Raw genomic sequence first — 22,826 nt, 5'->3', positions numbered from 1 at the left:
GTCCACTTCCCCTTCAGACCATTTTATTGGTAAACTACACAGTAATGTAAAAGGTTGCATTTTTTTGTGATTCAATACGTAATATAGTACATTTATCATAATTTGGTATTAACCCAGAGAGGTTAGAAAAAGTATCCAGATCCTCTATGAGGCTGTGGAGGGATTCAAATTGTGGATTTAAAAGAAAACATAAATCATAAGCGTACAATGACATCTTTGCTTTTAAGGCCTGGATTTCTAACCCCTTAAATATTATTGTTGGTTCAGATTTTAACAGACAATATTTCAATGGCAATAATAAACATATGCTGATAGTGGACAACTTTGTTTTCCTCCTCTTGACAGTTTAAAACTTTCTGAGAAGTAGCCATTATTTACTATTTCACACATAAGGTTAATATACATAACTTTAACCAATTTTATAAGAGGTTCTTCAAAATTGAAATATTCCAGGCACTTACATATAAACTCCAGTCTTACTTTATCAAAAGCCTTTTCAAAGTCAGATATGAATACCAGGCCTGGTTTCCTAGACTTTTCATAGTTTTCTATTGTTTCCAGTACTTGTCTTATATTATCTCCAATGTATCGTCCATGTAAAAAATTGGTCTGAATAGGATGAATAATATCCGACAATATCTTTTTAATTCCATGTGCTAAGCATTTTGCTAGAATTTCTGCATCAAATCACTGAAGTGTAAGAGGCCTCTAATTTTTTTTAAAGGACTGGATTTTTAGATATACCACAAATTCCCTGTCTTAGGTCAGTTAGGATCACCACAAGAATGTGAAATGTCAGAATAATAGTGGAGAGAATGATTTATTTCAGCTTTTATTTCTTTCATCACATTCCCAGTAGGTCAGAAGTTTACATATACTCAATTACCATTTGGTAGCATTGCCTTTAAATTGTTTAACTTTGGTCAAACATTTCGGGTAGCCTTCCACAAGCTTCCCACAATAAGTTGGGTGAATTTTGTTCCATTCCTCCTGACAGAGCTGGTGTAACTGAGTCAGGTTTGTAGGCCTCCTTGCTCGCTTTTTCAGTTCTGCCCATATATTTTCTATAGGTTTGAGGTCAGGGCTTTGTGATGGCCACTCCAATACCTTGACTTTGTTGTCCTTAATTAAAACTTCTTAGGGCTAGGCGTCCCGCCAGCGGGACACCTGTCGACAACTTCCGGTGAAATTGGAGGACGCACAATTCAAATAAATAATCATAAGAATTATGGATATTAAACATCTAGGTACATACAAGTGTCTTATATCAGTTTAAAGCTTACATTCTTGTTAATCTAACTGCATTGTCCAATTTACAATAGGCTTTACAGCGAAAGCATGCCATGCGATTGTTTGAGGACGGCGCCCCACATCAAAATATCTTTCAACCAGCACAGGCTTCGTAAAATCACAAATAGCAATTAAATATTCACTTTTTAAAAACAATCTTCCTCTGATTTGCAATCCCAAGGGTCCCAGCTACCACATGCATGGTCGTTTTGTTAGATAGAATCCTTCTTTATATCCCAAAAAGTCAGTTTAGTTGGCACCATCGATTTGAGTAATCCACTCGTTCAACATGCTGGGAAAGGAATCCAAAAAGCTATCGCTAAAGTTTGTTAAAACAAATCAAAATACGTTTTCATTTAATCCTGAGGTATCCTAAAATGTAATTAAACTATAATATTTCATAACGAAAGAATTATGTTCCATAGAAAAACAAAATTAGCCAGTGCGTGTCCTCCTCATCGCGCGTGCACAGTCTGATTTCCAACTCTGACTCCCAGTACTAAAACTCAAAATTCTTCCGCGTTTGGGAAGAAACAAGCCTGAAACCTTGAACAAAGACTGTTGACATCTAGTGGAAGCCATAGGAATTGCAATATGGGAGCTGGAATTGCATATGACCCATAGCTTTCCATTGTAAGAGCATGGGCTCTCTCCCCAAAAACATTCTACTTGGTTTTTCTTTGGATTTTCTCCTACAATATCAATTGTGTTATAGTCTCATACATTATTTTAACATTTCCACAAACTTCAAAGTGTTTTATATCCAATGGTACCAATTATATGCATATCCTGGCTTCTGGGCCTCAGTAACAGGCAGTTTACTTTGGGCACATCAGTCAGACAGGAAGTGGAGAAAAATAGACCCTACCCTGGAGAAGCCATTTTTCTTCTCCAGGCAAGTATGCTTTGGGGTCATTGTTCATTTGGAAAGACCCATTTTCAACCACTTTGGAAGTATCCTTGGGGTCATTATCCATTTGGAAGACCCGTTTTCAACCACTTTGGAAGTATGCTTGGGGTCATTGTCCATTTGGAAGAGTCCCCCCTGCAGCAAAGCACCCCTACAACATGTTCTTCGGCTTGCAAGCATCCCCTTTTTTCCTCCAAACATACTGATGGTCATTATGGCCAAACAGTTATTTTTTTGCAGACCAGAGGACATTTCTCCAAAAAGTATGATCTTTGTCCCCATGTACAGTTGCAAACCATAGTCTGTCTTTTTTATGGCGGTTTTGGAGCAGTGGCTTCTTCCTTGCTGAGCGTCTTTTCAGGTTATGTCAATAAAGGACTTGTTTTACTGTGGATATAGATACTTTTGTAGCTGTTTCCTCCAGCATCTTCACAAGGTCCATTGCTGTTGTTCTGGGATTGATTTCCACTTTTCGCACCAAAGTACGTTCATCTCTAGGAGACAGAACGCGACTCCTTCCTGAGTGGTACCTTCAGGCGTTTGGAAATTACTCCCAAATATGAACCAGACTTTTTTTTCTGAGGTCTTGGCTAATTTCTTTTGATTTTCCCATGATGTCAAGCAAAGAGGCACTGAGTTTGAAGGTAGACCTTGAAATACATCAGGTACACACTTCTAAAGCCATTACATAATTTTCGGGAATTTTCCAAGCTGTTTAAAGGCACAGTCAACTTAGTGTATGTAAACTTCTGACCCACTGTAATTGTGATACAATGAATTATAAGTGAAATAATCTGTCTGTAAACAATTGTTTGGAAAAATTACTTGTGTCATGCACAGAGTAAATGTCCTAACCGACTTGCCAAAACTATAGTTTGTTAACAAGAAATTTGTGGAGTGGTTGAAAAACGAGTTTTAATGACACCAACCTAAGTGTATGTAAACTTCCAACTTCAACTGTATATAGGAGTGGTTAAAACTTGATAATAACGGTCCTCTGAGTATATCAAAAAAGTTTTGGTATACCATCCAGCCGTAGAATTTTCCCGGACTTAAAGGAGTTCCTCCTCTGTAATTTATTTGACACTTCCCTTTACACCATGCCTCTTTCTTTTACCATAATAGAGTGAGGTGAGTGACATAGCACCTTGTAATGTATCAAGTGAAATACCGATGATTTTACACAGAATGCACAGAAGAAAAATGCACAAAGGAAAAATAAGTTAGATTCATGGATATAAATAAATTGTGCTGGTAGTGTAATGGAGGTGGTTCGGTGAACCACATTGCATGATGATTAATGTTGCCTGACATCTGAAGACTTACTTTATCTCCCATACCTAATGCCTAGGCTTTAGCTCATTGGGTCTCATTCGCAAATCAGACCGGGGTTGGAATCTGGTTAGTCAGTCACTCTTGTTGAGACAGGCTGTGGATGAGAGGAGAGAGTGACGGCACAATTAAATGATGCAGATTTCTCCTCAAAATAACGTCTAGACTTTAGCTCAGCGGACTAAGACAGTCTTGAGGCGAGCAGCTCCATGAGATGTGGGTTTAAAACCTGGTTGGCCACCACTATCCCAAAACATAGGCTAGATCAGAGTCGTGAGTGAGTGACAGCTCATTTGAATGATACAGATGGCTTGACGCACAGACTTCAAAGGAAGACAAACACCAGATAATTGGAGAGGGTGTAATTGCTCAAATCAAATAAATAATAGCACACATCACACATTTGATGTGCTTATTATATGAGAATCTATTCAGCTAAATACATGTAACCAACTCGAACTTGTGATTTGATACCTCGAGTGACTATTGTGTATTTGACGGAAACATAAAGAAGAACAGGAAGCTACCATGAGGCAGACAACCTCTTGTAGAACAGAGGAGTGTGATTAGGATGCTATATCCTGAGATCCCAGATGGTGATGTATTGCTGGCAGAGGAGGCTGGTGGGAGGAGCTATAGGAGGACGGGCTCATTCCAATGGCTGGAATGGAATTAATGGAAAGGTATCAAACACATCAAACATATGGAAACCACAGGTTTGACTCTGTTCCATTTAAGCCATTACAGCCATTACAATGAGCCCACCCTCCTATAGCTCCTCCCACCAGCATCCTCTGGTTGCTTGTGATCACAATAAAATGACACGAGGCGAAAAAAGACTTGGTGTTGTCTGGAAGGTTCCATATGACTAACACACACACTCACATGCAAGGACGCAGATACACAAGCACACGCAGGCACACACACAGGCACACACAGCCATACACCCGCACACACGGCACACCTCTCCTCCCAGACAATGGGTCTATGGAAGGTTCAGGTGTGTTCTCACTGAGAGGATGATTAGTCCAATCCCTGTAACCGCTCACTCTCCTACAAGCTGTTTAAAGGTCCAATGCAGCCGTTTTTTTTATCTAAATATTAAAGCATTTCTGGGTAACAATTACATTAACTTTGTATGATTGTTTTCAATCAAAATGGTCAAAACAAAAACAAAAAAAAGCTTCTTAGCAAAGAGCATTATCTCAAGCAAGAATTTTACTGGGACTGTCTGGGAGTGGTCTGAGTGGGGAGGGGAAAACTGAAAACTAGAGAGGCAGAGAGGTTTGGAACTCTCTTATTGGTCTATTAAAGACAGAACTTTGGCGATGACTAAGTCTTTTTTGAACTTCCTGCTTTGGAAGTGTCAATGTGTAGTTCATACATGCATAATCAATGAGCGGAATTACTGTCTTACCTCAAATAGCCAAAAAATACTTAGTTTGAAAGCAACTGTATTTCTGGAAAGTAGCGCTCACGAGCCAAAAGTGGTCACAGAAAATGGTGCACTACGTCATATATGTGCACCACATCATTGATCTCTCTCTCTCTCTCTCTCGCTCTGCTGTGTTTCCATGATGTGCCTCTTGCTAAATGTCACTCAAATGGCGAGAGGGTGAAGCTTATTGGCTTCAACTCAAATTGCCAGGGGGCTGGCCCACGTGGGCGAAAATGTAGGGAAAATGGTGAACAGCTGCAAAACAGGCTGAAAATGGTGCACAAATGGTGCACACCAAAACAGGCTGAAATGTCAGGCAGTCTTTTCAAACATCTCTTACACTAAAAGGGCATTATCATCATGTTCTCTATTTCACAGTATTATTGCAACCTTGTATTATATATAAATCATGTTATTGTCTGCACTGGGCCTTTAACAAACAGCTGCTCATCCTAACTCATTTTCTGAAACTAATGTACAGTAAATTGGTTTGTTACTGCCTGTTCAGTTTTCTCACAGGGCTTAAAGCACGTCTCTCTCTCTCTCTCTCTCTCACACACACACACACAACATTGTTATACATTCCCATATGTACCCAGCTGTGAATCTAACATTCGTTGACGCTTACAATTTCCACTAGCTTATGGTTGTACCTCTACTCAACAGGGTAGAATCAATCATCCTACTGATACCCTATGGGCTACATGGAAAACTGAACATAAAACCCACTCTGAGGAGTCTGTGCAATAACCATCTGTCGCCTACTCACAAATGGTCAGTGTAAGACATTCACAACACACAATGCGGTGTTCCTTCAGGTAGTCGGAGTGAACCATCCCGCTCATTGTTTGAGATGCTAAACAATGTGCAGTCAATTGCCAATATGTGTAGTACATGGCTGGTGTCTTTGGCAATCTCTTAAGTGACTTTCATCCATGGATACATTTCCTCATGGTAATAGTACAATATAAGTGTCCTGCGGGTCTTTCATCATGTGGAAAATGGAAAGATTGAATTGTGTCTTAATTTGAGCCAGTTTGTTACAACAGGAGTGGAAATTACAATCTTTGGAAGCCTTTTTAAACCTTGAACACACTACAAGTTTGCACGGGAACATTCTCAGCAACAAGAGCGATCAAATTAAGATCCTACACCCGCAGATCCACAGATGTGTATCATTAACCTGTCTAGATGGAGGGTCACCTTGACGTAGCTGGTAAATACCAACCCAACATACACGCCATGTCCTTGAAACACACAATTCTTTGATATCTCCCACATATCACTCATTCTTTTAGATCAATTGTTTTTTATCATTTAATCAAGCAAACAAGCATGAATAAACAATATAGGACAAATAATAGTTTCATTATCAGAGCACATCCAACACAAGGTATTCAATAAACACAGGAAATTCAATAAACACAACATCTCACATATAACTAAAGACTGCTCTCTGACTTGAATATAATGTTGAAACCAATATGTTGAGTGGTGATGGACCCCCAGTATACTACATTACAACCTCATCTCTACATTCTGTATGACCTTCTCATTGAAATCTTAATGAATCTGATATCAATCAACCTCTGATCATCTGTTAATCATAGTGACCCTTCCTCTGGGTTTGTCAACTCAGTTAGCCTACAGTATCACGTCATATTCAGATTTTCAGAAGCAGTAGACCCCACTCATCCTCCAACCACCGTGCCGAGTCGTGCTGGACCAGAGTAGATTACGCCTTAATCAATATAAAATGTTTATGAAACTCATATCTCTCATTCTGCGACGACCATCGGATCGTCATTGTGATCTTCCATCTTTTGGGTTTCCAAACTCAGTTAGCCTACAGTATCGTTAGATGTGTAGATACGTAGATAAGCAGTGGACCCTCATCATGCCCTGTGGACATGATTATCCCCCATGACAGTGACTCACAGTAGGTATCTCTCCTAGCTTCCTTGTTGACGTTCGGTGTTGAAGGAAACCCATGTATTCGTTTCTATTTAAATCTATCAATAAGTTAATAGGAGCCACAAAGCCCTGGGGATTACAGGAAGTGAGGTGACAGAATGGCTGCTGGTCTGGGCAGTCATACGTTAGTTAGACGTAATGCAACAGATAGGACGCCACATTTAATTATGCTGTGATGTTGATGATCTGACATCTTCAGGACGCACACAGAGACAAATGACGTTGCCATTCAACAGCGCTGGTGTCGTGACAACCTCTCTCTCATTATCGCCCTCTCCCTCACTCGCTTTTTCTCTAGCTCGCTCTAGGTCTCTCTCTCTCACTCTCATACAGACCTTCTCTCGTCAAATAGCATGTACAGTATCTCTTTCAAACCTCTTGTTTCTCCCTCGACCTACTTCAAGACCGTGTTGACTTTGATGTAAAATGTAATGACCTATAACGCTCATGTATTTTTAAGATCATAATTTGGCCAGACACGACGGTAAAGCCAAGAGATTCAGGTGCTTAAGGTTTTATTCTGTAAGAGGTAACCATAGCACCATGGGCACTGACATTCAGAGATAAAAGGTGCACACTCATTTGTGGTGATTAAGAAACCATAAGCATCTTATCAGCTCTTCAACCTCTTATCTACCTGTCTACTCTGTCTCTACCTAGACCTCTGGCACCTGGTACGCCTACTACAGGCGCGTGCACATAGAGATCCTATTTCTAATTCCTCATTCTATGCGTGTGCACCTGCTGGCCCAGACATGGCAACAGACCTGGGTTCAAATAGTATTCGTTGCCTTTAGTTTAGACATTTGATTGAGCCTCCCTGGAGTGGCAGATGGTCCAACAACTACAATTTGAACCCTGATCTGAACAGCAACTGTACTTCAGAAAGTGGATCTTACTATGGGTGTATTCACGTGAGACCCTCTTTCCTACATCTGAAACCGATGAGTAGTGTATTAAATTTGTCTTTCATATGTTAGAACCTTGTAAAAGATGAAACCATATGGAGAATGAGCAGTGTGTATTACATGAATCTTTGTGAGACCCCCCTACCTAAAATATAAAACCACATTTGTGGTGCTATCGCTTATGAAATACTATCTGCCATTTGTGTTTACTATGACATATCTGTTATGAACAATAATCAAATCACCAGAAGAAGGGTTGTCTTTCAGATGGCAGTTGTCATTTACAGAGGAGAGGCTTTGAGGAGAGCCCAGGGTCATCAATCTTATGTGTGTGTGTTTGTGATATGTGAGCAGCGTGACTGAGCCCATAGTTATCAATCTTGTGTGTGTGTGTGTGTGTGTGTGACGTGTACGCGTGCGTGCGTGCGTGTGTGTGTGTGTGTGTGTGTGTGTGTGTGTGTGTGTGTGTGTGTGTGTGTGTGTGTGTGTGTGTGTGTGTGTGTGTGTGTGTGTGTGTGTGTGTGTGTGTGTGTGGCATGTGCGTGTGCGTGTATGTGAGAAGTGGCTCTAAGGAGAGCGTTGGGTCATCAATCACAGTGTGGTGTAGTGTGTGTGGGTGTTTTATGTCCCGTCCCCTCTCTATCTACACTACACAAATATGATGGCATAATAATATGACAATCGACAGGATGTCATCTTCTCCTGGATAATCACACGCAGACAAAATAACTGTCCTGGAAATATGGATTGTAAACATAAATAAAGGGAAACACACGTAGGCAGACACGCATGCACAAAAGTAATACGCAAACAGGTGCACGCACACAGTTGATATCATGGGTGTACTGAACTAGGCAGTAGTAGTAGCTGGGTAGTAGCTCTAACTCAATCGTCTGCCACTGTCTGTATGTTGATCTTGACTTCATCGATCATTCTAACTCTTAGGAACACATTCAACAGCTCTGCTCTAGAGAATGGGGTTTATACTGTGGTCTGTCAGAATTCCTTATCCTTTGTGTCCTCACACCTGGAAAGCAATAAGCACAGCTCCTTCAACTAGATCTCATAGTTTCCTTTTGAAATTTGACGCGTTATGAATGAACGTCTGTCTATTTTTTTTTCCTCATTCATTCCATGTGGTTACAGGGTGAATTCCACATGGTTACAGGGTTAATTATGCGTGGTTGCAGGGTTAAAACAGAAACAACTCAAAGGTCGACAGTTTAGGCATTCATTCCGAGTGGTTAAGGTTAGGGCTATGGTTTGGGGAAGGCTTAAAAGAAAATTATTAAAAACGATTCTCTATTTAGATCAAGTATCATCAAGTTTTCTTGTGAACTGCGGTGGCGCAGTCTGAGCAGCCCAATTTGACATTTGAGAATCACGAGTTTGTGCCCAGTGCTGGGCAATCTTTTTTTAATTTTTACTGTGAGCACCAAGGAAGGCATATATCGATGTTCTCAGGACCTTGTCAAACGTCCAAAATCAAAGTCTATTTCTAATGATCAGATTGTGCTCCTTAGGCATCATTGCCTGAGCAATTAGCTGAACCACCGCATGAATAATCTGTTACATTAACCAGGTTTCCATCCAACCTTTTTATGCCAGTAAAGTGCTGTACATGTTGGATAAAAGGCCAGATTATTTTTAGGGTAAACTTTCCAAATGTTGACCAAAAAAATGTGTTAAACAAGAATTGGTATGTCCAGGTGTTGGTAAAATGTATTATGCGAGAAATGTCGGTGGACAAGCTTTATATGTGCAAATATTGATTTAATAACCATCATATGGAAGTAAACTTGGAGTCACGTGATGATATGTTGTGTGGTCCTCCCACCACGACTGGTCAGAAAGCATGCAGTTCATTAGGCTACAGATCAGTCCATGTGAACGGAGTTGAGCAGTCGGAAATCCTGCTCATTGCTCATGGAACAAAGCTTGCAGCTCCAAATTCGCTCTATTCATTAAAATCACAATTTAACCAAGACCCATCTATTTTTGTGACTACCTGGACCTACCAATTGTTTTTTTAAGTATTGAAATCAAACCATATGGATTTGAAATAAAAGTATTTGAAATTAAAATGAATAGATGAATGTAACAAGCAAACATCATTTCAAATAGGTCACGTCATATTAAACAGCACATTAACACTCTAAATATGTCAGGAACGAAAATGAGTTATTTAGACAATATTATTTAAATTATTCCAAGGCTATAGCCTACAAAGAAATAAAGCTGTTGTCTATTAGAGAGCACGTGCCAATACCAGAGGGGCACACTGGCTACATAACGCAATCATTTTTATGACAAAACCGTCAGTAGAGTTGAAAATGCAATTGAAACCCATTTAAAAATGTGTATTTTTTATTCGGTACATGGGACTTTAACTGCAAAAGGTATTTATGTGCATTATGTGATCATGCACAGGCTTTTATATGCAACAGGTCAATTTGATGGAAACACATCTCTGGTGGGAAAATAAGCATATTGTTTTTATGTGGATTTTTGAATGTTCGCATGAAAATCTGTCTCCGATTGGATGGAAACCTAGCGATTGACTTCCCTTTTCTTCTATTTTGTCTGCTTTGTACACACACAAACACAACACACACACACATACCATCACAACGTGTCAGCAAAAAGGGAACAAAGCCAAGAGATTTCCGGGTCCTGAGAAAGAGACAACCCTTATTGCCTCTGAAATTACTTTCACACTAAATTCACCATTGCTCCCCGCCATGCTAACATGTTGCCATGACGGATCCATACCATCAAAGGGGCTACTACAATGTCGGGTTGTTAAAGCAGTTTGTCCACCTATTTGTGTAAATGCAGTTTTTTTGCTTGTTTATGATGTTCGAGTGAATATCACACACACACACACACACACACACACACACACACACACACACACACACACACACACACACACACACACACACACACACACACACACACACACACACACACACACACACACACACGGTGAAAAAGACCAATCAATCAAATGTATTTATAAAGCCTTTTTTTTACATCAGCAGATGTCACAAAGGGCTGTACAGAAACCCAGCCTAAAACCCCAAACAGCAAGCAATGCAGATGGAGAAGCAGGAACCTAGGAAGAAACCTAGAGAGGAACCAGGCTATGAGGGGTGGCCAGTACTCTTCTGGCTGTGCCGGGTGGAGATTATACGAGTACATGGCCATTGAAGCCAGATTGTTTTTCAAGATGCTCAAACGTTCATAGATGACCAGCAGGGTCAAATAATAATCACAGTGGTTGTAGAGGGTGCAACAGGTCAGTACCTCAGGAGTAAATGTTAGTTGGCTTTTCACAGCTGTGCATTCAGAGGTTGAGACAGCAGGTGCAGTAGAGAGACAGCAGGTGCAGTAGAGAGACAGCAGGTGCAGTAGAGAGAGACAACAGGTGCAGTAGAGAGAGACAGCAGGTGCAGTAGAAAGAGACAGCAGGTGCAGATGAAAGAGACAGCAGGTGCAGTAGAGAGAGAGAGAGAGAGAGAGAGAGAGAGAGAGAGAGAGAGAGAGAGTTGAAAACAGCAGGAACGGGACAAGGTAGCACATCCGGTGAACAGGTTAGGGTTCCATAGCCGCAGACAGAACAGTTGAAACTGGAGCAGCAGCATGACCAGGTGAACTAGGGACAGCCAGGAGTCACCAGGACATGTAGTCCTGAGGCATGGTCCTAAGGCCCAGGTCCTCCGGGAGGGGAAGGAGAGAGAGAATTAGAGGGGGCATACTTAAATTCACACAGGACACCAGATAAGATAATTACACCAGATATAACAGACTGAACCTAGCCCCGCACATACAGTTGAAATCGGAAGTTTACATACACCTTAGCCAAATACGTTTATACTCAGTTTTTCACAATTCCTGACATTTAATCCTAGTAAAAATTCCCTGTCTTAGGTCAGTTAGGATCACCACTTTATTTTAAGAATGTGAAATGTCAGAATAATAGTAGAGAGAATGATTTATTTCAGCTTTTATTTCTTTCATCACATTCCCAGTGGGTCAGAAGTTTACATACACTCAATTAGTATTTGGTAGCATTGCCTTTAAATTGTTTAACTTTGGTCAAACGTTTCGGGTAGCCTTCCACAAGCTTCTCTTAATAAGTTGGGTGAATTTTGGCCAATTCCTCCAGACAGAGCTGGTGTAACCAAATCACATGTGTAGGCCTCCTTGCTCGCACACGCTTTTTCAGTTCTGCCCACAAATTTTCTATAGGTTTGAGGTCAGGGCTTTGTGATGGCCACTCCAATACCTTGACTTTGTTGTCCTTAAGCCATTTTGCTACAACTTTGGAAGTATGCTTGGGGTCATTGTCCATTTGGAAGACCCATTTTCGACAAGCTTTAACTTCCCGACTGATGTCTTGAGATGTTGCTTCAATATATCCACATAATTTTCCATCCTCATGATTCCATCTATTTTGTGAAGTGCACCAGTCCCTTCCGCAGCAAAGCACCCCCACAACATGATGCTTCCACCCCCGTGCTTCACGGTTGGGTTGGTGTTCTTCGGCTTGCAAGCCTCCCCCTTTTTCCTCCAAACATAACGATGGTCATTATGGCCAAACATTTCTATTTTTGTTTCATCAGACCAGAGGACATTTCTCCAAAAAGTACGATGTAGAGACTTTTATACCTGTTTCTTCCAGCATCGTCACAAGGTCCTTTGCTGTTGTTCTGGGATTGATTTGCACTTTTCACACCAAAGTAGGCCTTGAAATACATCCACAGGTTCACCTCCAATTGACTCAAATTAGGTCAATTAGCCTATCAGCAGCCTCTAAAACCATGACGTCATTTTCTGGAATTTTCCAAGCTGTTTAAAGGCACGGTGTCACAGGTGTAGCCATGTTGAATAGACCAAATCGCAGCGGGTATGTGGATACTCATATTCTTTTAATGAAAACACGCAAAGCATCCACAGGGAAAACAATAAACAGTACTCACGACAACAGGAACAGTTTTGCAGGCTCACAAAACGCAGTGCAAAAACAACTACCCACAACCCCAAAGAAAACACACACTACTATATCCTGTTAGGGCTAGGGGGCAGTATTGACACGGCTGGATAAAAAACATACCCGATTTAATCTGGTTACCACTCCTACCCAGTAACTAGAATATGCATATACTTATTACATATGGATAGAAAATACCCTAAAGTTTCTAAAACGGTTTGAATGGTGTCTGTGAGTATAACAGAACTCAAATGGCAGGTCAAAACCTGAGAGATTCCTTTACAGGAAGTGGCCTGTCTGACCATTTCTTGAACTTCTTTTCCATCTCTATCTTTTACTAAGGATCTCTGCTCTAACGTGACACTTCCCACGTCTTCCATAGGCGCTCAGAGCCCGGGAAAAAACAGAATGTCGTCATCCCAGCCCCAGGCTGAAACACATTATCCCCTTTCTCAAGTGGCCGATCAAGGGACTCTGGGCTTAGGCGCGTGACCCGACCGCCCCCGCCTTTGTGATTTTTTCCTCTGTTTGCCGAAAAGGAGATTCCCTGTCGGAATATTATCGCTTTTCTACGAGAAAAATTGCGTAAAAATGGATTTTAAACAGCGGTTGACATGCTTCGAAGTACGGTAATGGAATATTTAGAATTTTTTTGTCACGAATTCCGCCATGCGCGCGACCCTTCTTTACCATTTCGGATAGTGTCTGGGACGCACGAACAAAACGCCGCTATTCGGATATAACGATGGATTATTTTGGACCAAACCAACATTTGTTATTGAAGTAGCAGTCCTGGGAGTGCATTCTGACGAAGACAACAAAAGGTAATCAAACTTTTATAATAGTAAATATGATTATGGTGAGTGCTAAACTTGCCGGGTGTCTAAATAGCTAGCCCGTGATGCCTGGGCTATGTACTTAGAATATTGCAAAATGTGCTTTCACCAAAAAGCTATTTTAAAATCGGACATATCGAGTGCATAGAGGAGGTCTGTATCTATAATTCTTAAAATAATTGTTATGCTTTTTGTGAACGTTTATCGTGAGTAATTTAGTAAAATGTTAGCGAATTCCCCGGAAGTTTGCGGGGGGTATGCTACTTCTGAACGTCACATGCTAATGTAAAAAGCTGGTTTTTGATATAAATATGAACTTGATTGAACAAAACATGCATGTATTGTATAACATAATGTCCTAGGGTTGTCATCTGATGAAGATCATCAAAGGTGAGTGCTGCATTTAGCTGTCTTCTGGGTTTTGGTGACATTATATGCTGGCTTGAAAAATGGGTGTCTGATTATTTCTGGCTTGGTACTCTGCTGACATAATCTAATGTTTTGCTTTCGTTGTAAAGCCTTTTTGAAATCGGACAGTGTGGTTAGATTAACGAGAGTCTTGTCTTTAAATAGCTGTAAAATAGTCATATGTTTGAGAAATTGAAGTAATAGGATTTTGAAGGTTTTGAAAATCGCGCCACAGGCTTAAAGTGGCTGTTACGTAGGTGGGACGAATTCATCCCGCCTAGCCCAGAGAGGATATAGGACTCCCAATCAAAGGCAACTCAACACACCTGCCTTCAATTGGGAGTCCAATCACCAACACAACACTTAACACACAAAAACCCTGCCACGTCCTGACCAAAACTAATACAATTGCTCCCTCTGCTGGTCAGGACGTGACACACGGTCAACTTAGTGTATGTAAACTTCTGACCCACTGGAATTGTGATACAGTGAATTATAAGTTAAATAATCTGTCTGTAAACAATTGTTGGAAAATTAATTGTGTCATGCACAAAGTGGATGTCCTAACCGACTTGCCAAGACTATAATTTGTTAACAAGTCATTTGTGGAGTGGTTGAAAAACTTCAACTGTGTACTATTGCAGCATACAGGGGGGTCAGGGGACACTGAAACCCTCATATTAATAGAATACACTAGTATTATCAGCAAAGGGAGGGTATATTCCTTTCAAAGTTTACCGGTAAACTACCAGAATCTTTGGTAATCGATCACAAGACATCTAGTGGCCCTTTTGGGTACTTCATATTATCGCAGGTGTCTGTAATAGTCTCTGTCCCTCTTTGTGGCCTCAACACATGTTAATAAGATAATTTTTTAAATAAAAAATAAAGTGACAAAGCTGTAAAACATTATATTAAATATAAACCATCAACTTAGTAAATACCATTGGTGTTTAATATGAGGATTTCAGCATAAAATATCCTGAAATATTTTTTTTACAAACTTTTATTGATGTTACTATGTCAGTATGTATTTGTTGTCAAAGTTTTGGCGTCAAGCTGGTGGCAGTTGTATAAAAAGTCAATCGTTGGAAGAGTTCAATAGTTAATTGAAAATAATGCCATTGTTGATTAGATGCCTTTTTCATTAATTAGGCTATTTTCTCTTGAACCATATGGGCTTTTAGTAGAACTCATAACTGTATGGACACAAATATAATTTGTCGGGCTTCTACACCCCATCCGGCTTGTACCGCACCCATGACTGGGACGGCCCATCAGGCCCATGACTGGGGGTATAGGGGGTGTACTGTCAAGCCTGCTCCAGCTTTCCCTCCCTGGTGCTCGAGGGAGCCAGGCTGCCCAGCGCTACGCACTCCTGTTTCCCTCATCACGCACCTCAGCGATTCATTGAACTCACCTGGACTCAGTCACCTATGTTATTACCTCCCTATATCTGTCTGTTCCCCAGCTCTGTTCCCGACTTCAGCATTAATTGTCGAATGTCGTTGTGTTACCCGGTTCTGACGCTGCTCCTGTCTACTCCAGCGTCGGTTCTTGCAAGCAGCCTTCAACGTTGTTTTAGAGAATTCGGAGGTACATCCAACCAGCCTCACAACCGCAGAACACGTGTCACCATGCCAGCCAAAGATCTCCACATCTGGCTTCTTCACCTGCGGGATCGTCTGAGACCAGCCACCCAGACAGCTGATGAAACTGAGGAGTATTTCTGTCTGTATTAAAGGCATTTTGTGTGGAAAAACTAATTCTGATTGGCTGGGCCGGCTCCCCAGTGGGTGGGCCTGGCTCCCAAGTGGGTGGGCCTATGCCCTCACAGGCCCACCCATGGCTTCGCCCCTGCCCAGTCATGTGAAATTCCTAGATTAGGGCCTAATGAATTTATTTAAATTGACTGATTTCCTTACATTATATGAACAGTAACTCAGTAAAATCATTAAATTGTTGCATGTTGCATTTATATTTTTGTTCAGTACATACAGTATATGAATCTTCTTTTTTTACAGTTATTCAAGTATAAAAGACCAAAGTTACGATAGAATGCCATATAATTTCTGTTAATTACCTAAATTACTGAAAATGTATTGTAACTTTGGTAAATTACCGGTAGTTTTGCAACCCTGCACGTTACAGACCAATGGTGATTGCCTGATACTCATCATGTATTCAAGCTTATAATAACCTGTCTAACACAGTAGCTAACATCAGATGATTAATACATTACCTGATCAAGTCTCCAGATATTAGTCATATTCATTTATGCACAGTAGTAACATTTATATATACATATTACATTTTGGATAGATGTAATCAGACATCCATATAGTGTTTTCAGTAATAACTATTACCGATGATATTCTTCGACTATGCTGTGATGTCTTACATGACAGCATAGTTTGCACAGATCGTATGTTAAAGATGAACACTTTTCCTACAAGTAATATTCTATTATTGATTGATTGAATATGGCTTTCCAAATCTCCCAACACTGCTATTTGTACGGTTAATTTTAAATGAATGTTGTGATTTTTCAGCTATTCCTAAACCGTGGTAATTGCTTTGGAGAAGAGCCTGTCATGATGGACAGGTAAAGGATAAATTTGGCCTCCATACATCCTCTGTGTTGCTCTTCCTTTCTCTTATGGACATTGTATGGAGCATAGTGGTAGTCATCTTATGACGCCTGGCAACAAGGGCGCATCCGATGTATCTCGATTGTTTTCCTACTCCGAAACAAGCAAAGCATCGTACAATTTGTCTAAACTATGAAATAAGGTGCACATCATTTGAAAGATATGTTAATTATATGTTGAGGCAAAATTATGCTGATGCTTTCGAATGGCGGCTTCCTATACTACCGGAAAACAAGCGTTTCAATATGAGCGGTAGGGAGAGTGAATACAGATGAATTAATGTCTACAGTTATGCAACGATATCAATGAAAGCACAGATTTTGAGGCAATTGGATGTAACTGAGCTAATCGAGGGTCTCTGGAACGGAGGCATCTGTGTATGAGAGATGACTGTCGGTGTGTCTGTGTTCTCCTCAAAGCTAGAGGTATCTGTGTATGAGAGACGACTGCCGGTGTGTCTGTCCCATTGAATCCCCACAATGTCTCCATGAAGACTCCAAAACGTATTAGAACAGGTGTCCCTTCTCCCTGAGGTCATCTACTCGTCTACCTGCGGGCCATCCTGTCCTCCACTACCTCCCCTCCTCATATCTCTTCATTTTGCCTGTCTTGCTGCTAGCCTGGTCCATCAGGTGATATGAGACTTTAAATTAACCAATCCACTTGTCCAAGCTCCCTGTGCCATGGGCATGACGCCGTAACGACTCAGGAAGGCACGCACCTGAAGTTGGCGTCCACTTGAGACCCGGGAAATGGGTCTCTTGTTAATTGATGCTCCATCGCAAATGGGTTTGGTGAAAGGTTTCGAGGCAGCTGCGGTTGTTTCTACCTCTGGGTTTGAAACTGAGACTTCTGTAAGCTTTACTGCTCATTACCGCAGTAAGAGTTAAGAGTTGGTGATATGATATTGCTCAGCTCAGCTCAGCTCCCATCAACTTTCATTGGCATGATTTGTGTGTATCTCGTGGACTGGTACCCCACCCCACCCCATCCCTCTTCTGCTGCTTATTGCCTTCTCTCCTGCCTGCTCATCAGAAAGATTCAGGTGGAAATTGATGGGCATGACAGGGATCATGGTGGTTCAGGCAATAACAGAGACAGAGATTGGAAAATACAAAACACTTCCAGATTGCATTATGCACCTACTGATTGCATTGGAGTGGTTGTTATCGGGTCAGTCCGGTTGTTATGGGGTAATGTGCGTGTGTGCATGCTTGTATTCGTACATGCGTGCTTGTGTCTTTCATTGGAATGATTTGTGCCTCCTTACTCCATCCTTACTAGGCAAAGCAGTCCGTTAAAGAAGTTGGTGAAAATGATGCAATATCAGTATAATCACGACAATAAAAACAGATAGTTTATTTTCGTACCATCATGCATTGTGTTGTGTCCCCAAAAAAATCAAAAAGGAAACATTACAAGCTTGCAACACACGTCTGATTATTCATTATGAATAGGATTTATTACGTTTCTATTCTCAATTGTAACCGCAATGTCACAAATAACTGAACACATACATACAAACACACAAACACACAACATGAGCAGATTAACGTGGTCAAAACATTTCTTTATTAAAGACAATCAGAAATGTTGGTACTTTTGATCCAAAGCCACAATGAGTGAGTCACTCAGCTTTATGCTGACAAATACAGTTTTATGCTGCAAAATAGCCTACTAAATAGGCCACGCATAAACAAATATATTAAATTGCCAAAATAAACTAGTACATTTCCTAAATAAAAGTAATTCATGAAGTAGCTTAGGTCTTGACAATATGGGCAACCTTTTTTCCCTCCCTATCTTCGCTGGACTCTCTTCCATTCAGTTTCTACTTCACATCAGCAAAGAAGGACTCCGTGTTTCAGAAACTCACTTCATATAGAGGGGCCATCACTCTTTCACCCTGTGGTAAATGAAGCCAGTTTCTTATTTAGAATGATTTATGTCTGTTTTTAGAGGGAGAGAAACCAAAAGGCCACCGTGCCTTTTTTTCAAAAATCAGCAGTCCACATGTCAGGTGTAATTGCGCCATTGTATTTATCCAAGTTCTCTCTCAACTTTTTTTGTTGTTGCCTGATGCAGGACTCTAGTGCCAAAGGAGAGAGAATCTCAGACTGAAACATTCACACCTCCATTCATTTACAAAACGATAGTCTAATAGCTCAGCTAGTTGTGAAAAATCCCTAATTTGTGCCACAGTTCAGACTACCGATAGATCAGCGTTCCAACTCCCCCTTGTGATAGTGTAGTGCAATGATAGAATGACACAATTTACCACCATCTGCCACCATCTACCACAAACTGTTTTCGGCATAAGCTCAAAACTTTTAATTGAGGAACCACTCTACATACATTATGACAGGATTAACCTGGGTAGCGTTAGCATCATTAGCGTTAGCATCATTCGCATTTAGGTCTCATCCATGGCTCCAGAGGCTGAAGGCAGAACACCTGGCAGAGCAACACAGCTCTCAGTGGGCTCCTCTATCCTTGCCACAGCTGGCTAGCCCCCCCAAGCCACAGAGCCCAAACCCCTTTCCAGGAGCCACAGCGTGTAGCATGCACCTGCACATGTAGTTAATTTCTTGGTTAGTAAGACATCATATAATACCACTCATCTTGGTCATTGAGAGTAGGTCTAACAAACGTCACTGGGGAGAGATGTGCAACACATTAGCTTGGAGATGGCTTTCTGATCACACTCAAGTATGCTCACCAGATACATTTCAACTGTCCACAACACTCCACATATCCCTTCCTGAATGACATTATCTTTTTATGAATTTATGCTACCTTAACTGCTTTCTGAACATTGCCTATCTGCATCCTGACATCCTGTATTGGTCTGCAGAAGTGACCTGATCAGAACACATGTGGTCACGAGACAGAAAAGACTGGATTCAATCACAGATGTCCACCAGCATGTACAGTGGACAAATACATACAGACGCACGGCACCTACGCACGCGCACACACACACACATACCAGTGCATCAGTGGTTAGCTACAGATAAAAGCAACACTACAGATAGGGCCCCCTAACAGTTCACATTGCCATATGGGCACAAGCAAGGAAAATGGCATGCTGACAGGTTAACAGTCTGGGGACAGTCTACAAACACAGTCCATGTACAGAGCTGTGCTTTCTGTTAATTCAAATACTCTTAATCTAGAAAAAGGTTTGCCGTGTAGATTACTGTCAGAAAGTGACAGAATAAACATTGACACTTTATTTGTATAGTCCATCTGTAGATGCTCTACAGATTATCTCTACGTAACATTTCAATTCACCCTAACCCTAGTTCTAACCCTAACCTTAACCCTTATTCTAAACCTAACCCTAACCATGACCTTAGCAAATAGTTCCTTATCAACAGATAGTTTTTTGATAGTATCATCTGTAGAGCATCTACAGATGGACTATTCAGACTATCCATATAAATTGTGAGCGAATAAACATTTTAATATCTCACCGACATGCAGTATGAATGAGTACAAAACATCAGCCCATCACTTCCCAGTTACCAACGAAAAGAGGGCATAAAAATCTAAATTGTATACATGTACAGTGTAATGTGAGCATTTCATGTCTAAATCAAGACGACTACCTAAATAGGACTTAATAGAAAAGCATGTCAAAAGTGTGTTTTCATGGCAGATTTACAAATCCAATTTATCTGTAACAAATGTAAATAGTGTTTCTGACACTGTGCTCTGACATGTTGCATGTCTACTTAGAAAATCCAACACATCAACGTTCCTGATGTTCTCTTCTGGATAGAATGTAATCTTGTCCCAAGCCAGCTCTCTCTGTCGCATTTGAGCCTGAGTGCAAGGTTAGTTAGTTAGTTAGTTAAATGTAATATTGAATGTTTGGTTGGAAAGAGGGTCTGGAAACGAAATAATTTTCCAATGGTTTCGTTCTGAACAGAACCATATTTTTTGTTTTGTTCTGTTCCGCTGTTTCAACCAGGAAAATAAAGTTTTGAACCGGTTCGAACATTTCTGTTCCCTTTTAAACCTCAGATTTATTTATTTATTTTTTAACGTTAAATTACTTCACCAATCATGCAGTGCGGATAGAGCAGCTTGCTGTGGAGCGGGAAAGCTATAGTTCAGTGAGTTGTTTACATGTGCGATGGAAAGACAAGTGTAGGGTGAGAAATACAACTGAAATTTTGAAGGTGGGGAGAGAGCGCGAGAGGGTGGAGGAGGAGGATTGTGATGACATTAATTATCCGAATTAGGCCCACAGTATTATACCTATGGAGGAGTGGCTTCTGTGGAGGGTATTTTAATGTCTTTGAACTTCAGAGTTGGCTTAACATTGGACCAGAGAGGCTAGCTAGCTCACAAGCTTGTGTGTGCAGAGAGAAACCAGAATTAAAAACACGTCTTACCTTTTCGTAGTTAATAAATCCAAAGTGAAATTGGATAACCATAGTATCCCTAACTAGCATTGAAAAAGTTAATCCATTCTCTAATAAAAAATATTCTCTCTATCTTCTGAATCATGCTTGTGACTACAGTAGGCTACAACTATTCTTCGGGGGGAAGGGCAGGTAGCCTATACGCACACACACTCTGATTTTCAGCTGGCAGACAGACACTGGAAGAAGCTTCTCATTGACAGAGGGAGGGATTTGCATAGGCGCTTTGTTGCATTTTTGTAGGACTGGAAAAAAATGCCCGGAAGCATGGTTCCCATGCTTTTAAAATAATGGTTATGTTCTGGAAACAGTACAGATCACTTTCGTTCCTGGTTCTGATTCTGTTCCCTGAACATTTCTGTTCAGGTTTTCGATTCTGTTCACTAGTTGAAAACACATCTCAAGACTGCTGCAGTTGTAGACAATAATACAAATAACTGGATGTTTCCTGATGGAGCCAAACACACACACACGCACACACAAACACATACACACAGAAACACTGATTACCCCTGTGACAGGACACCAATGTCTTCTTCCTTGCTAAAACACTTTTCTTTCTTTATCAACTGAAAGACGAGCAGTAAATGGGCATCAACTCTACCAGAAGCACCAAAACTGTCCGCTGATTTCAAAAAAGTTTGAGGCTAAACAACATTGAAGTGTCTTGTTTTTTTCCGGTTTCTCTCGCATTCATCATCTGAATCCTATTCATTGTCATAAAGTGCAGGAACAGATTTTTGAAGAGAATACAAATCACTTTCAGGACCTAACTGGAGAACATTGAAACCAGACACACATGCACTCATACACTTACACACACACACACACCAGGCAGATCACTCAAGATTGACTTCGAAATTGGACGTCTGTCCATGTCCTGAGGATGTCGGGAAATGCCTTCAAAACCAGCAATTAGGGGCAACACTGAGCGCTATTACCATCAAGTATTCCCATGACTCCGGATCCGACGGTTGCGTGTTCAGTCCCAGTGGTACACACTAATTTAAAAATGTTTTAAGCCTATCCCAAACCTTAACTCTTAACTTAACCATTCGGCATTAACCATTTCAATTCATGTGAAATGTTACAAGTCCAGTTCGTGCAATATGTTACGAATTTGTTGTGCATAAGATCCCGGAGTGGATCTTTAATGTTTTAACCCTATCCAAAACCTCAACCCCTTAACTTCTACATTTTATGATTGGAGAAACATAACGATACTGAGCAGGAGTAAACCCAGGGTGTCATAATCACTTTGAAATTTGACGTTTGGAGGAACTTAGAAATTTGATGTTTAGAGAAACGTGGACAAACTTCAGAATCTAAAGTCAAATTGGTCAAACTGTGAGATCTTGTTGCACACACACCCCACAATGAAAGAGTATCTTGTTGCACACACACGTTTGAGATACACCACTAGACTTCCTCTGGTTGTGTTTATTTCTGGCGTTGCTGTGTCGCCGTTGGCCGTTTACGTATTTCCTGGTAGTGTGTTCACACCTTCTTCAAACACGCACACAGACAAGTACGCAAGCACGCACACACACACACGTATGCACGCACATACACACATACACACACAAACACACACCACATCGGTCCCTGAGATTCATTGACAATCGATCATCAGTTATGTCTCCTCTCATA

The sequence above is a fragment of the Salmo salar genome, chromosome 13 (assembly GCF_965601325.2).
Source record: "Salmo salar chromosome 13, fSalSal1, whole genome shotgun sequence".
NCBI classification, from domain to species: domain Eukaryota; kingdom Metazoa; phylum Chordata; class Actinopteri; order Salmoniformes; family Salmonidae; genus Salmo; species Salmo salar.
Note: the sequence above shows the minus strand (reverse complement) of the source record.